This window comes from Spermophilus citellus (assembly GCF_964194105.1).
Source record: "Spermophilus citellus genome assembly, chromosome: 6".
In the NCBI taxonomy this organism is placed as follows: Eukaryota; Metazoa; Chordata; class Mammalia; order Rodentia; family Sciuridae; genus Spermophilus; species Spermophilus citellus.
The window spans coordinates 155398460-155416107 of NC_138187.1; the positions used below are offsets into that span (position 1 = coordinate 155398460).

The 17648-nt window shown below is 44.8% G+C and overlaps 1 protein-coding gene across 2 annotated transcripts in view; it reads left to right on the forward strand.

Annotated features, from left to right (window-relative positions):
- The first annotated feature begins 2196 nt into the window (after nucleotides 1–2196).
- The window catches only part of LOC308651339 (protein transport protein Sec16B-like), a 67092-nt gene continuing 51640 nt past the window's right edge, over nucleotides 2197–17648 (forward strand). Inside the window, exons 1-2 of one of the 2 annotated variants that reach the window (XM_081298253.1) lie at nucleotides 2197–2310; nucleotides 5221–5440. The gene's annotated coding sequence lies outside the window, so the exon portion shown is untranslated. Of the gene's footprint in view, nucleotides 2311–5220; nucleotides 5441–9037; nucleotides 9089–17648 lie in introns of those variants that run through there. The other variant, XM_081298254.1, reaches the window with a different exon arrangement.

Sequence of the window (17648 nt, forward strand, 5' to 3'; positions counted from 1 at the left end):
GCTGCCATGAGGTACGCCACTGTCTTCCAGGGTGCCCTCTGTCTTGTCTCACCCTGGGCCCAGAGTGATGAAGTTGGCTGACCATGGACTAAATCTCTGAAGCTATGTGCAAAAATAAACTTTTCCTTCTCTGGTACTTGTCAGGCATTTTGGTCACAGCAACACAAAGTTGACTAACATAGTGGTAAAATACCCGCTAAAAGATGGGGGTGTTTGGGTCTCTGGGTGACTTTCTAGGAATGACGGAGGAACTCTGGCACTTACAAATATGCCTTGCAGGACCTCAAAGTGAGAGGTCTGCACGAAGCAACCCCTATGTCTCAGGACAAAGGCAGCACATGAGAACCCAAGGTTTCTTTTAGGAACCCTAAAAAGGCCTGTACCAGTGCCCGATGAGAAACAAACGTGGTTTCTTATGACTTCTCCGAGTTTTAAGATTTAAGGGAGAGAGAAAAACAATGGCATGAATTTTCCCTTCAGGATGGCCATTGCAGTTCCCTGTGGTAGGAGACTTGATGGAGATGGAGGAGGGGGCCATGTCTTGCTTGGAGGACCCTCTGAATTCCATGTGTATCTTTGGGAATCTGACTCTAGAAGTGGAGTACAGCAACAGCAGAAAGAGAACCACTAACAAATACTGCCCCGTTCCTCCTTGGCACATAAGAACTATGTCACCTGGCTTTCAAGTGCCTGGCCTTATTTCCCATGTGATCTACTGGAAAGAGAGTGGCCGTGCACCAAGCAGGCCTGGGTTTGAATTTTGGCCTCATCGCTAAGAAGCTGTGTGACCTCAATTTCCAGTGCACAAGACGGTTGATAATGCTCTCCCCTTACCACTGAGTTGCAATGAGGGTCAAATGAGATTTTTGTGAAGCATTCAGCACAGCACTTGGCACACTGTAGATCTAAGTGTCAGCTTTTTCATGACCCTCCAGTACCTTCTACTTTGAGGAGACTGCTAAACTGCAAGCTCAGAGACAGCAGGGACCAGAATGTGCTCTGCTGTGTCTGTGGCATGCCTGCAGCACTGAGGAGCAGATCTCTCTCTCGGCTCTAGGTCATTCCTTTTCTGTGCTGGTTGTATCTACTGAGGGCCCGCTGGAGGCCCGTTTCCTCAGTGAAGCCCACCTGGATCTTTCTCTCAGAACTCTTAGCTACAGAGTCTGGCCTTTAGCTATAGATTTGCAAGTTGTCTTTGTTTGTGCCAGTCTTATCCTTCAGCAATGTTGAATGACACTTAGTGAACACTAACCCAGGTCCTGGGTTAGAGATGCCACCAGGAAGTCGGCTCCTGACAGGCAGCACCTCTATCTGACACTATTTCCCTGGGGCCCAGTGCAGGATGGTGCCTGTCTTGCCTCAGACCTGAGGGAAACCTCGGGTTCTCATGTGCTGCCTTTGACTGAGACATAGGGGTTGCTTTGTGCGGACCTCTCACTTTGAGGTCCTGCGAGGCATATTTGTAAGTGCCAGAGTTCCTCCGTCATTCCTGGTATCTTGGTGTTGATTTTGAGACCTGTGTGGACAGTTTGTATTACAGCTGATGGTTCTCTCTGAATACGTTTCTTTTTCAAGAAAAACAGCTTTCACACGTCAGTTGGTGCTACTTTTATGTTACACAGGGTGATTGCTCTGAAGATTGCAAGGGTCAGTGGTAGGAGCTGGACATGCCTGCTGACCTTCCTCCGCCCTTTCTTCTCTGAAGGAAGCATCAAGGGTAGTGTCTTTCTTCAGGCAGGTGGGGGGAAGAGGTCCTGGAACCCACCTACCTCCTGCCTTCGGGTCCTGCTTCTCTCAGGCGTGCTTTCCAGTGTAGATTCCAGGCCTCCTCCTCAGTTCCAATGGAGCCAGGAACCCCTGGGACCCCCAGGACCCCGCCCTGCAGCTTCCATGTCAGAGTCAATAACCTAGTGCTTCCTATTGAGCGGTTTCCTTTTCAGCTGGTGACATTTCTGACTTATTTATTATTTAATTTTTATGCTCTCCTTTAAAGGTTATTTTTTAAAAAAGTTTAAAATAACCACAAGGAGACCTTGTGATCCTCTTCCCACTGACCCAGATAGTTTAAGAGCAGATATTTTAAGAGACTGACAGCAGCTTCTCAACTGGGGACTTGGGCCGGCTCTCAGGAGCCAATGAGCTCAATATAATAATAAAATATTAATCCCACTTCCCGCACATGAAACACTCTTTTTTGTTTTTCCTTACCTCCCTGAGCCCTGCGCCTCCTTCAGGGTGCTACAGAAAAAGTCCTGGACTTGGGGATGAAAGACATGGGTTCCCTCTGACCCACAAGCTGTCTGACCTTGGGTGAGTCACTTCATGTCCCTGAACCTTGCTTCGTCATCTCTAATCAGGGGTGCTGGGACCTCATGGAGTGAGCTGAGGGATTAGGGTCCAGTGGGCCTGGTGACTGGAAACACAGAACAGGCCCCATTGCTACCCTCTTCTGGGTGTGGTGACCAGTTCTCGGGCTTAATAGTGGCCCAAGAGCCTATGCTCTTTGTGTAAAAGTATCATCACTTCCTTAAGCTGCCTGTTGTGGGTTGAATTAAAGCCCCTAAAATGTATGTTGCAACCCTAACTGTTGGTTCCTGTGACCATGACCTTGTTTGCACAGAGGGTCTTTGCCGATGTGATCCAGTTGTGATCAGGCCATATTGACTGGGGATGGGCCCTAAATCAGTGCCTTGTGCTCTTATGAGTGGGGATTTGAACACTTGCGGAGGGCAGATGGCCTTGTGGAGATGGATGCAGCAGTTGGAGTGATGCAGCTATAGCTGGAGGAAGGCCCAGGATTGTTGGGAGCCACCAGACGGTAGGGAGAGGCGGGGAGGATTCTTCTCCAGAGCCTTCCGAGTGAGCACAGCCCTGTTAACACCCGACTTTGGGCTTCTGGCCTCTACAAACTGTAAGAGAATAAGTCTCTGGGGAGCACCAGAGATTGAATCCAGGAGCACTTAACTGCTGTGGCACCTCCCCAGCCCTTTTAATTTTTTATTTTGGGACAGGGCCTCACTAAGTTGCTGAGGCTGGCTTTGAGTTTGTGATCTTCCTGTTTTAGCTTCTCGAAACACTGGGATTACAGGTGTGGGAGAATAAATTCTTAAGAGTTTTAAGCCACCAAAGTTTGTGGTAATTTGTTGTGACAGCCACTGAAACTAACACACTGCCTAAGAGTCTAAATAAAATATAACCACGTGCCGTGGAACGATGTTTTGGTCTATGGTGGACCACAAATATCACAGGTCCCATGTGATTCTAATGGAGCTGAAAAATCCCCACCACCCAGGGACTTCAAAGCCACTGAAGCCTCACTGGAGCACAATGCACGGCTCACGAGGCTGCAGTGACGCTGGTTTAAATAAACCCACTGTGCTGCCAGTTGTCTGAGGCATAGCTCCTGCGATTTCCTGCAGCACACAGTACTTGGTGATGATAATGCCCAAATGGGTCATGTTGTCACTATGTATTTTTTTAACATTTTTTTTATAACTTTTTTTTAATTTTGTTGAGTGATGCCTGGTTCTTTCCTGGGATCATGGGGGACACCCTAAAGTGAGCAGGGGCTTCCTGGTGGGTATGTGTCCTTTGCTCCCAGAATACTGTTCTTTCTTACCCCTCTGCTCCTCCACAGCTTTGAATCACAGGCCATCAGAACACCCATACCCCATGCCATGCCTGGTCGTCTGCCAGCCTGGGGGTGTCATCCCTCCCTTGGGGAAACTTGTGTGGTCCTGCTGGCTCCCATGCTCTTTTTCCCCACCCTCCTGGCCTCTGTTGGTGGCTGAGTTGCCCACTTAGCTCATTCTTTCTGGGATTACTCCCCCTACCCGCTGAATCTTTGGGAGCGGGAGGCAGGCATACTTCTTTCGTAGCTCCAAGATCATTCTAGTATGTGGCTCAGTCGAGAATCATCATGTAGATGATCCAGATCCTTAACCGCTTTGGTTCCAGCAGCGCTTTCTGCCACCTGAGCCAGCCGTTCTCACAGTGGTGCTCCCCTGGTGGTCATTGCTGGTACCAGCACCCTATTCTGATGTCCACCTCCTCACTTCCAGTCACTCCCCCTAGGACCCCAGCTCTTCCCCTCAGCCTCATCAGGTCCACGACCCATCACCCCTGCACCTCTTCACCGTCCTCATGACCTTTGGGCCTCACTTTCTGCCCTCCCAGCCTGAGTCCAGGATCCAGGCTCTGCTCCCTGCCTCCTGCTGTCCTTCTGACACCTTCTCTGGGCAAACCCCAGCCTGACAGATCTCTGCTTGTCTATTCACGTCTGTGTCCCAGCACCAAATCTCAGGATGTGCCTGAATGAAGACACCCAGCTGGCTTGCTGCTCTTAGTTTTATGAACACAGAACTCGAGTGGATTTTCAATGCTGTCTCATTTCCCCAGTTAATCCACTGCCTGCTCTTTAAGGGGTGATCTCACACCTTCTCCCTCCAAACCAACTCTCTCCAGTATTTCTGGCCCCCTCGTTCCTCCAGGGCTGAGCTCGCTCCTGCCTTCAGAAGATTGCACCCACGGTCACTCGACTGGCACTCTGCCCCAAGTGGGGCCATGTACACCTCCCTGGGTGCATCTCACCTTCTCAGAGAGGGAGTCCCTGACCCCACTACCTAACACAGCCTCCCGCCCCCTCGGACTCCCCCTTGCTTTATTCATGGCACTTACCACTGTCTGCATCATAAGATGGATTTGTTTCTGGCTTGTCTCTCCCCCTCGCTAGCATGCAGGCTCTGCGAAGGCTCCTTCTGGGTTGCCTCCTACCTACATGCCCAGCACCAGGTACCCAGCAAGCTCTCAGGGAGGGGGATGAACAGAGGAATAGATAGGTGGTGTGTGCTTGTGACCTGCTGACCTGGGAGGACATATGAACAGTGACTCAGGCTTGAAGGTCTGGATCTATACTAGACCTGGATTCAAAGTCTGCTCCTCTCCTTGCTAACTGTGGGACTGGGAGCAAAGTCCTCAGCTTCTCTGAGTTTCAGCTTTTCTCATCAGTAAATAAAAATGGCTAGATAATGGGAGCTATTCCATGGGAGTGCTGCATGCATTACATAAATAATGCACAACTGGCATGTTACATACACTCAACAAATGTTAAAGAATAGAGTAATTATTATTAGTCTGCAGTGTTTTTCTGGAATGCTTCTAGTTGTTAACTTTGCACAATAACTCTTGATTTACTCCATTACTATTAATCTCGTTTTACAGGTGAGGAAACTGAGGTTCAGTGAGATCCAGTGATTGATCTGTCATGGTGAGGCCAGAGAGAGGCAGAGCCAGGAGCCCCGTCTGGATGGTGGCTTTAGAGGCCGTGTGTGGAACTGTTGTAAGTTGCTGGCCTCTGGTCTAAAAATGGGCTTCCCACTCTTACAGTCACAGAAGTTTGGGGAGTTCGAGATGTTTTTCCCTCATTTGACTCAATCTTGTGGTAGGTAAACATGAGATTTTTGGTCTGTTGTAAATAAGTAGTTTAAGGGGTTGGGGTTGTGGCTCAGCAGTAGAGTGCTTGCCTAGTGAGTGCGAGGCCCTGGGTTCAATCCTCAGAATCACATAATAATAAATAAATAAAATAAAGGTATGTGTCCAACTCTAACTAAAAAATTTTAAAAAGGTAGTTTAAGGAGTAGATCTTAAAATTCTTTCAAGAAGAAATATTTATACTTGTAGTTTTCTACCATGAGTTTTGGTTCAGCAAAATCAGAGCTACAACCTCAGTCTCCTGATGAGCTTGGAATGGACCAATGAGATTCACAAGTTAAGTATTTAGGACCATATCAATCACGGCATTTTTTATCTTTTATTCCATTGTTTAGTAATACACAGACAAATCTGGTAACTTCGTCAACTTACCCAAGATGTCTTAGCAAAGCAAAATGCAGGTCTATGAACATGAGGATAGGTGTTTGGTGTACATTTTCCAAATGTGCCTCTTTTTTTTTTTTTTTTTTTTGGTGGTGGTGGGGATACTTGGGAGGATTGAAGCCAGGGTTGTTTTACCACTGAACCACATCCCCAGCCATTTTTTTTAAATTTTTACTTTTTTAAAAAAAAAATTTTTTGCTTAGGGCATTCCTAATTTGCTGAGGCTGGCCTTAAACTTGTGATTTTCCTGCCTTAGCCTCTTGGGTCACTAGGATTACAAGGGTGTATCACCACCCTCAGCCCAAATGTGCCTCTTTTTAAGTAAGTGAAATGCGTGGAAATTAGATTGCAATATTGTCTAAAAGGATCAGGGTCACAAGTCCCAACGTGAACAAGGCCCGATATTATTATTAAGAGCCTGGATATTAGAAGTGTTCTAGAAGCATGTGCTGTTTTTATAGATAACATGCACTTCTGATTTTTAAATTCTTTGCTATTCTTTTTTTTCATTGATTTCTGTTCTCAACCTCCCTTCTTAAAATTAATTTGGGTTCATCTGTCTCCTGGCCTATCAGAGCATTTATTGCTAAAGTCATCTACTTGCTGTGTACCTTCTGCGTTTCATGGAGATCTATTTGTATGTTTTGTTTAGTTGAGTGATTATTAACAAAATAAAGGAGAGTTCATTAATTGCAAGATGAGATGGCAAATGAAGACCATATTCAACTATTATTTTGCATAAATATAAGGAAGTGTTCTTTACACATAGAGCAAGAACATGCATCTTGTCTATTCATGATTAGCTAGGTTTAGCAGGATCTCTTGATATTTGCAGCATAATGTTGTGGATCCTGAGATCTTCTTCCCTATTTAAGTTTGAAATTGAGAGCTTCCTCTATTCTAGATAATGCATACATACATATATATGTACATACATACAACATATGCCTCTGATTTTTACATGTATCTACTTGATACATTGTCCTCATGGTGCCTGAATATCTTGAATTTTCTAAACTTTCCCTGATAAAACAATTCTGTGTTATTCATACTGTTAAGATAATTTAATGTCCAAATACATGTTACGATAATTTAATGTCCTACACTTCCTGTTATGATTTAGATGTGAGGTTCCCCAAAAAGCTCATTGTGAGGCAATGCAAGAAAGTTTAAAGGTGAAATGATTGGGTTATGAGAGTCTTAACCTAATTAGTGCATTAATCCCCTGAAAGGAATAAACTGGAGGGTGACTGCAGGCAGATGGGGTATAGCTGGAGGAGGTGGGTCCCTGGGGCATGCCTTTGGGTTTACATTATGTCCTTGTTGAGCTAAGTTCTCTCTCTCTGCTTCCTGATCATCCACCGGGTCCTGTGCTGCTTTCCTCCTACACTCTTCCACCATGATGTTCTGTCTCGGCCATGAAGAATGGAGTTGGCCATCTGTGGACAGAGACCTCTGAAACCTTGCACTGTCAAATAAACTTTCCCTCCTCTTATTGTTCTTGTCAGGTCTTTTGGTTACAGTGGTGAAAAAACTGACTGTAACACCCCTCTTTCATTTTACATTAAAAAATATGGTGACCTCTCCTGTGTTCTAATTATGTAGAACACAGTATTTGGTCATTAGTCAATAAGAGCTTTTATTTTTCACTATCTAGACTCGTAGCTGAAATAGAGGGATTGGTTGGTCACTTCCAAATCCTTTCTCCTTTCCTCATATGGCATTTTGAGGAAATGCCTGATTCATCCCTGGTGGCATTAGCTGAGGCAGTATGGGTTGAACACCAGTGAGTGTCTGCACCATCTCTGTGTGGGCTTCTGCCTTGAGGCCTTCCCTGTGTGGCACAGATCATGGGAGGGCATGAAGATGTGACCACCTCTGACAACAGTCTGGAGGCTGGGAGGGCCGTGTGACGTCTGGACTGAAAGAGTGTTTTCTATTTCTCTGTGGCATAGTCTGTCTGTTCCAGATAAGTACAAGGGCATCTTTTTTTTTTTTTAGTTGTAGATGGACACAGTACCTTTATTTATTTATTTGTTTTTATGTGGTGCTGAGTATCGAACCCAGTGCCTCACATGTGCTAGGTAAGTCCTCTACCACTGAGCCACAACCTCAGCCCATCTTTAGAATTATTGAGTGCATTTTTAACAGAGGGAGAAAAAAAACCCAAGTCTACTTAAGATTTAGAAGAAGGTTCAGAAACATAAGTTCAGGCAAGTTACCACTTGTCCATGATTTGAACAAAATAAAAACACCTTTATGTTTTTTTCTGATTATCTAAATGATTTTCCTTGAAAAAAAATTGAAATGTACTTAAAAATATAGAAAGTAAAATAGAAGTCATATGACATCCCACTACTTTCAAATAGCTAATTAACACTTTTATAAACTTATACATACTTTAAGCATAAACAGCTTTCACAGAGACATTTTACAGGAATAGGATGTAATAAATACTGTTTCATTGTCAAGCCTTTTTATTTTTATTTTTCATTTTTTACAAGATCATTTTGAAGCCTTTTAAAAAGTTATTTCCATCTCTATCAATACTCCCTTTCATATTTTCTCTCTCAAACAAAGGAAGCATTATTAATTTCCAGATATGTAACTTTTATATCCATTTATCCGTATGGATACATAGACACTAACATATAATCTTTTTTAAAAATACCTTTATTTATTTATTTATTTTCATGTGGTGCTGAGGATCAAACCCAGGGCCTCACACATGCTAGGTGAGCCCTCTACTGCTGAGCCACAATCCCAGCCCAAACTCATAATTTTTTAATGAACTAACATCCATAATGCTAAAAGTCCCTAAATTTTCTTTTTAAAATTTATAATCCAGATACCCCTTTTTTGGTCAGTTATTAACCTGCTGTCATGATTATTTAAAAAGTCAATGTAATATTTATGTTCTCCTTGGAGTTTTCACTTAGATACCCTAAGAGTTATTTGTGATTTCTTTCTGTAATTTCAAGTAGTGTCTGCTTTAATTCAGACCTTCTCAATATGGTGGTCAGGTCGTGTTTCCAGCCTTGGGAACTACATACTAAATCATTCCGTTGGGAAACTGTGGCTGAAGCAGAAAGGTTCTGCGTGGCTGACGTGGCATCACTTTTTACAGTGTTTGCCAGCTGTGAGTAATAGCAGGCTGTCATGAGGGGATGTAGCAGAAGCAGCAGCAGGAACTCCTGATTTAGTGGCAAAAGATGTAAGTACTTATTTTCACCATTAACCAATTAACCCAGACGGAACCCAAATGAAGAATGCTGAGAGGGAATACAATTCCCACTAGAGACCCTTCTAGCACATTCCTTTGAGAAGTCTTAGGTCTTAACCAGAGAAGAAAGGCATTAAGCCAGCACATGGTTTCAGCAAAACGAAGAACTTAACAGGATCTTTTTTGTAAAAACTAACCTCAGATAGGCTATGCCGTGTTTAAACCCTAACTTTGTACAGCACCCGCATACCCTGGCAGGGGCTGTCCCCTGTGGGATGGAATGCATGGCTAATGTGCATAAAAATTACATAAAAATTGAGGCAAGTTTGATTATGGTAAGATGAAAGGAGGCTTAGCAATTACAGTGTTTGGGGAGAGGAGAGGCCTGTTAAATATTTTAAGAAGGATTCAAACTGGTTAAAGCTGACTTAGAAGCAATGTGGAAACTTCTGTTCTCAAGCTATATGGATGACTAGGGGCCTGATGCCTGCCAACTCCATGACAAATGAAACCCTGGCACAGATCCTGTAACTAAGAGGTGGCTCTGTGGCTGCTGTTCCCAAGACTTCCACTCTGGAAGTCATGTCCAGAGTTCCTGGCATTTCAGAGTCCATAAACCATGTGTTTATGGGTTGGTGATGTTTTTTTCTTTCTGTTGAGACTCTTTGGTGTCTGGAGCTTCATGAAACCTTACAAATGACCACCGGTGCTCCATCCCAGGTGCAGTAATGTATTGACCAACAGCTATTTCTGATTGTCACCTCCATGCTGTGTATACCTAAGTGAATAAGATGAAGAGGTTGCTGCTCCCGTGGAGTTTGTGTCCCAGCAGGAAAAACAGGTGTTATGATAGGAGGAATGAACACGAGGCTGATAGGCTGCAGACCTGGATTTGGGTCCTGGCATGGATGCCATATGGCACTCTGGCTGTAGCTTATGTGCTAGAAAAACGGATGCATGGGAATGGCTCACCTCTTCAGTAGTTGGTTCTTCACCTGGTGTGAGTCTCCCCTTGAGGAACAACTTCCAAATAGCATTGTATTTTCTCCACATCCAATTTTGGGAGGGGTGCTTTACTTACTCAATGGGTCTCCCCTGTCACCAACCAGGCCTCATCAGATGGTGATATTCTGTGACAGAAACTGGAAGAATCCTCCTTGAAGGGCCCACTTACAATAAGATATTCGTAAGAGAAAGGGTTGCTTTTGAGAAAGATTCTTAAAGGAGCTAACCCCACCGAATCATCTTAAATGCCCGGCTTCTATTTTCAAATGGTTAGTGATTGGAACGAGTATCTCTTCTGATGCTGAATTTGAAGGACAAAGATAAGAAAGCCCGACACCAAGGAAAATGAAATTGCTTAAAATAGGCATGACCGACAGGCTTATGTTTGAAAAAAAAAATTTAACTTGAGTCAAAAAATAAGGCAGGCTGTGGTTTCAAATAGAATAGAATCTGCCCACCACGTGACTGTGTGGTGCATCTGAGCTTTTCAAGACCCCTCTCCATCATCTTAGTCATTTTTGATGGAAATTGTGGGAGTTTCACATTTTAAGAGAATGACAGATGAAACAGGTTTCTTTAACATGATTCTTATACCTACTGTTTCCTCGTCAACCTTGCTTAGCGTAGCTCACACAATTATCTACATGGCCAATCTCCTATCTCTTGCTGCCTTCCTCCCTTCTCAAAGGCACAGGTGTACTTCTCGACCTGGGGCACAGCCCTTCTCTTGACCATCCATCCCCATCAGCCTCTCAGGGACCATCATGATCATTGCTCAGCTATTCCTCTTGCATCTCAGCCTCTCCTTTATGCCAGCTCTTCCTTCTTGTGTAAAAACACATTCAAGAGTCTTTCATTTTATACCAACCAACCAAGCAACCCACAATCCCTTCCCACCATCCTCTCCCTTTCCTGATCCTTCACCAACCTTATAGATTCCTGGGGACACGTTCCCTTCTTATGCGACTTGATCTCTAACTAAATCTGTTCTTTTTGTCTCTTCCTCTTTCCTGACACTCCCTCCTCCTTGGCTGCCCTGATGCTCTTCTGACTCCCTTCTTGGTCTTTGTGCATCTCTATCTTTCTCTGCTTTTTACCTTAATGTGTTCTTTTCTTATTTTGAAGTCTGTGCTCATCCTTGGTAACCTCATTCGTAGCCAGGAATTTTAATTATGACACATGCTGACAATACTCCACAAAGTCCATACAGATCTTCAGGAAAGAGGCGACGGATAAAGAGATGAACACCACCCACCCCAAGTGTATGTCTCCTCAGACTTCTCCCTGAGTCCCTGACTCACGGTCACTGCCTAGCCACCTCCAGTAGATTGTCCCGGGGACAACTCAACTTACTGTGGCCCAACCTGAAATTACCTTTGCTCATAAAACCTGATTCACCCAATAAACCGAATTTCACTCCATCAGGGGTATTATCATCTACAGTCACCAGTCCAGAGCTGTAGTAGGCCAGCTAACTTCTACATCCTATTTATTCTTCTTCCTGCTTTCTGTCCCACTGTCTGCTCCCTTTTCACCTGTGCTTTGGTTGAGCACTGTTTTAAGGAGGACCGTGGTAATTGCGACCTAAGGCTCACCTTATCTGCAGCCTCACATTCCGAAACCATCTACATTGTGACTTGTGTGATCTTCATGCTACCCCCTGCTTTGAATCTTCCGCAGAGATCCGAAGCCTCCATGTTTCAGTCAGTGCTGACTTGACGGGTCTTTTTTTCCCATATGGCTGGATGGCAGCACCCTCCAGCCTGACTGAATGTGGCGGATCACCAGAACTCAGCTGAACCCCCCTCCATGCCTGGGCACTTCCTGATTCTTCTTCTGGACCCTTCCCCCAACTTACCCAAATAAATTTTAATTATCCGACAAGGTTCAATGAACACTTTCTCCCCCAGGAAGCCAAGTTGGCTGCCCTTCCTGCACACATGATAATCTACGTAACCTCTACTCTAACACTTATCAAGGATGTTATTTTATTGGCTTCTCCAGTTGAGTGTGAAAACTTCTGAAGCAGAATTGTTTTTTTTATTTCTGTATTCCTAATGCTTATAGTATGATGAAAATACTAGCTAATTATTTAACTATCATTGAATGAGTGAACGGGGGAGCAGTTGGCTGCCTGGAGCTTCGGGTTGACATTCTGTTGTCTCAGTCCACCAATGGGAAGCATTCTTCCTCCCCAGTAGTTCAGACTAAGTTCAGGGTGTGAGTCTTTGGACACATGCTGTCTGCTGAATCAGTCACATGGTCAGGGAGATGCAAGAATATTGGTCTTCAGGTCTGAATTTTTGTGCCCATTCTTAGAGCAAAGTTAGGGCTGATCCACCATGATAGATAGACAGGGGGCAGGAAAGTTATCAAAAGGAAAATTGATGATTTATTGTCAGAAGCCAGAGGATGGGTTGCTGGGCAGGCAGAAGTAGCAGAGAGTCATCGTAAGTATGTGTCAACTACGGTGGTCCTGAGGACAGCTGGGGCTGTGCTCCTCTCTTCTTGGCAGGGTGAGGCCAGCTAGGAGGGTCTCTTCAGTGCCAGCCCTCAGCACTTCTCTTTGTATTCTAAGTTCAAACCACAGTGCAGAAAACCGGCTGCTGATGCTGTGACCACTCAGGCCTTCCCCCGCCTCCGAGCCCTTATCGTTTCCATCCTATGTAGGGCTTACCTTCTCCTCTGGCCAGGACAATACTTTCTATCCTCTGGCCTCTGCTGGCACTGTATTCTGCCAAAAAGCCTCCTCTGGAGTAGGGCTGATGCTTTGTCATGCATCTCAGCTGCTGCTTACTGTCACCCTTTCCTGGTACATAGCATCAGAATTGCCTGTTACCTTGTCCGTGTCCTATTAGGCAGTGAACTCCAAGAAGACAAGGAACAAATTCACTTTGTTCATTTCCTGGGGCCTCAACACCTGAACAATGCTCTGTGCATAGTAGGTACTTAATAAACACCCAGTAAATGAAGCACAGTCTCCTACCATTTCTTGGTTATTAAACAGCACGCAAGCTGATTTGGGCTTAGCAGCCTTATTATAGGAGTTATGGAGAGTCCATTCATATGGGAGGAAAATCATTTTATTATAAAGAATAAGTGAATTCATATTTGACTAAAATATTATTTGTTGAATGAAGGAGGTCTTTTTTCAAACCTCAATCCTGGATTCAGTTAGTGACATCATTTATTCAATGAATGACATTTTGACCAACACTAGAACATGATGTCCTGGTGTCATTAATGTCACAGGGCCTAGGAGGCGTCTTCTTACTGTAAAACTGAATATGTGTAGCCAGCTTGTGCAGAACCGCATCTCAGGAGCAATGTCAGGCAGGGCATGAATCTTCACTCCGTGGGCCGCCGACCGACGACATTCATTGATGGGATGCTCCCAGGAAACAGTGAGCGTTGGCAGCCTCCTCTGTGATGCCTGCAGACACGTATGCCTAGGAAAGAAACTTCTCCATCATCTTGTTGTGCCCTTAAATGTCCTCCAGAAACTGAAGTTTGAACTTTGTTTTTTGGCATCATAAATGGCTCCTATGGAAATTTCCCTGATGTGCTAAATTCAGTATTAGAACAGCCCCACCCCCCGCCCCGGGAGGGGGGCATTGCTCTAGCTGCAGGCACTTATTCCAGACAGAGGGAACGAGAGATGTGAGTCCCACTAAAGCACGCGTTTGCATTCACACTGCACACGGGGCTATTTTTGTATGGGGAACAGTGGGCAGACGAGCAGAACGCCACAAATTGGTGTGAAACTTTGTTGGCTGACAAATGGGGTGAGGAGAAAATACAGAGATTAATCTTTGTGCTCTTATTTTTATCACTAAATATCTCTCTACCCACCTATCTGTCATCAGGTTGAATGAATCTATTTATATGAGCTGATACCTTTGAAGGTTGCCATCATTGTATTCACATGCAATGGATTTTTAAATAATTGCATTTTTGTGTTAAATATATTATGTGGCTATTACATAATAGTTGTGTGATTGATTTTCCTCCATTTCGGACTAATATTGAAGCACTGGGTGTGTTTGGTGGAGTCTCTGACCCTTTCTGATCTTGTGGACAAATTCTACCGACACTGCTAGGTACTGAAAATAAGGATTCAAGGACACACCTCTCAGGGAAAGACAAGCCATGATTGCAATAGATTATGATGAAAGAAAGGGCAGAATCCATATTAGAAACAATAACCTCAGATTATATTATAAACTCATAATGAAGGCTAGTTAAGGTAGAAGTTCAACAGGAGCTGCTATGATAAAAGCTGGATAAGAACATGTGCCCTGAACAGTCTAGAAAGTGACTCTTCTGCCATGCTCAAGCTTTTGTTGAACACTTACAATGTACAGGCACTTGCTATGTGCTTTTCCCAAATTGTGCATTCATTAATCCATCAAATTTTAATTATGCATCTGCTCCATGTTCACGCCACAAACAGTACTTCTTTATTCTACAATGACCTAGTGAAGATGAGATGTCTATTATTATGCAGACATTTAACAAAGGGGGACACAGCCTGGGAGGTGAAGAGCTTGCCTCAAGTCTCCACGGAGGAGATGGGCCTCAAATCCAGTTCTGACTGCAGAGCTGGAGCTCTTGACCAGTGCGCTGTAACCCACTTGTGACTTGTGAGCTCTGTGTGTGGCTTAGCTGGCCACACCTTTAATAGGAGCTGAAGATCCTGGACGAGAGGAAGGCAAAGATTTATTGAAAACCCACTCCTGTGTTTAACAGGCACTTCGCTTGGCGATTTGCATCTACCATTTCATTTCACTGTAGCCCTTTGAAGAACTTTTTTTTTTTTTTTAAAGAGAGAGTGAGAGAGAGAGAGAGAGAGAGAGAGAGAGAGAGAGAGAGAGAGAGAATTTTTTTTAATATTTATTTTTTAGTTCTCGGCGGACACAACATCTTTGTTGGTATGTGGTGCTGAGGATCGAACCCGGGCCGCACACATGCCAGGCGAGCGCGTTACCGCCTGAGCCACATTCCCAGCCCATGAAGAACTTTTTGAAGATGAAGAATCTGAGGTTCATAGAGTTGGGATGATTTTTCCAAAGTCAGGTGGCTGGGAAGTAGCATAGCAAAAATTAAATCTACCTTTCAACTCCTGTGTTCTTTCCTCTGGATCTTGGTTCCTCCCCAAAATGATCAAGAAAGGAAGTTTTATAAGGGGCTGTGTAACCTGGAGAGGAGAAGGCTCCCTGGTGGCACGGTGGCTGTTTCCCTTCTTCCTGCAGTTGAAATGAGAATTTGAGTCACATTCGTGCGTTATCTATTGTGTAGAGCATCCCGAGCCTAAAATGTTTCTCTGAGGAGCTTGGGAACACACTTTCCCTAGAGAATAAGCACTGTCTGTCCCAGGTGAAGCAAGAGAGAGAGAGAGAGAGAGAGAGAGAGAGAGAGAGAGAGAGCGCGCGCGCAAGCCACTGAGCCCCTGGGGACCCTGTAGAATATTACATAACAGAATTTTTATCCAGCAATGGAGAGCTGGTACCGCAATCCGTCTGTAAGTGAAAGAGTTGGATGCGAGCGAGGGCCTCGGCCTGTGTCTTGTTGGCTTGGACAGTGTTCACCTGCAAGGATGGACTCTTTCCAGCTCACTGCCTCTGTGTGTCTGAATGTCTGCTCTTGTTCAGAATGTGTCTCTCAAACTTTTCCACCAAATGGCCTGAAATGACTTCTGTGCGTGCGTGTGTGGTGTGCGCGCACGCATCTGTCTTATTCCAATATGAAATTTCTTTGACGCCTTCTGCTTAATCTTAAAAATTAAGATAAATTTGAATTTTGCTCTGAAACATGTGCTTAAGATGAAAATACCTTTTATTATTGCTTAAAAAGAATTTCGATTACGAGTACCTCTGTGTTGAAGCCCTGGACTATATTTTCTTAAGGTTACTCATTCTGCTATTTCTACCTTCATACTCACTGTTTTTTTTTTTTCCTGTGTAGTCAGGTGACACAGTTTCTCTATTTCCTGATCTCATGGCTGCATGTCAGTTGTGCACCTCACAGCAGCAATGGATAAACTCATTCTTCACCCATGACTCATGCAGAGCTCTTGGTAGGCACTCTCCAGTATTGCCAGGAAAATGATAGCTATTAATATTAATTGAGCACTTGCTGTGTGTCAAATATTTTGTAGATTTTTGATCTACTTTCACCCTCCTACTAACTCTGTGAGGTAGGGAGCCCTTGTGAACCCAGTTTTACAGACGAGGAAAAGAAGATAGGAATAACTTGTGAGGTCACATGGCCAGCAGATAGTGAAGCAGGAGTCACATCCAGATGGCCTTATTTCAGGGTCACTGTGTTGGGCTTCTCCTCTGTGGGATTTCCACCCTGACAGCCTGCAGCTGGGAGAACACCCCAAGAACATTGCCGCTATTTCATTTAGCTGGTGTAAGAGTCTCCTCTGCCTTTTGGAGCTTCATGTGGGGTCAGAACTCTCAGGAGCGTTCCTCTGCCATCCCACTTGTCCCAATTCAGGGGACACCAATAAAGTGGGGAGGGTGGCAATCTGACAGTGGCCTGGAGCCGTCCTTCCTGAATGCTGTGCTGCTTCTCTAGCTCCTGGCTGCAGAGGGGGATGGCTGCAGGGCGCCCTTGCAGGCAGCAGGTTTGTGTGTGGGTGGCATTGGAGGGAGTCCTTTGTCTGGACTCATGTACAGGATTCCTTGCGCCAGTAGAAAATCTTACGTGTGCCCAGACCTTCACTTCTAAGATGGCAATAAGAGGAACAGTCCCAGGACACTGGTGGCTTACAGAACCTGTGCCAGGCTAATTTACTCTGGCGTGGCCACTTCTTTTTCTTGGCACACTCCTCCTGATGACTGGCACTACTGACCAGCACACGCTGCTCAGCATCTTGCTGCCACCAAGCTTCCCTGAAGGAAGGGTCAGAGTTTTGATGGCCAGTCTCTGGCTGAAGCCATGAGATCCGTATCTCTGAGTCTGGCTCCAGGGTGACTTTGTTGCAGGACGAGGTTGCTCTGCACTCAACCTTCATCCCTTGACTCATTCCTGAGTAGAGATATGAGATGCTTGCTCCTCAGAGCAGCCACCGCACATCAAGGGTGACTGGAAATGCAGGTGTGGGAAGTGCCTGTCAGTCCCAATTTTCTTTATTTATTTTGGTACCAGGGATTGGACTCAGGGGCACTTGGCCCCTGAGCCACATCCCCTGCCCTATTTGTATTTTATTTAGAGACAGGGTCTCACTGAGTTGCTCAGTGCCTTGCGCAGTTGCTGAGGCTGTTTTTTTTTTTTTTTTTTTTGAGAGAGAGAGAGAGAAAGAGAGAATTTTTTAATATTTATTTTTTAGTTTTTGGCAGACACAACATCTTTGTTTGTATGTGGTGCTGAGGATCGAACCCGGGCTGCACGCATGCCAGGCGAGCATGCTACTGCTTGAGCCACATCTCCAGCCCCCGAGGCTGGTTTTGAACTTTCGATCCTCCTGCTTCAGTCTCCCAAGCTGCTGGGATTATAGGCATGCGCCACAGTGCCTAACTAGTCCCACTTTTAAAAATTA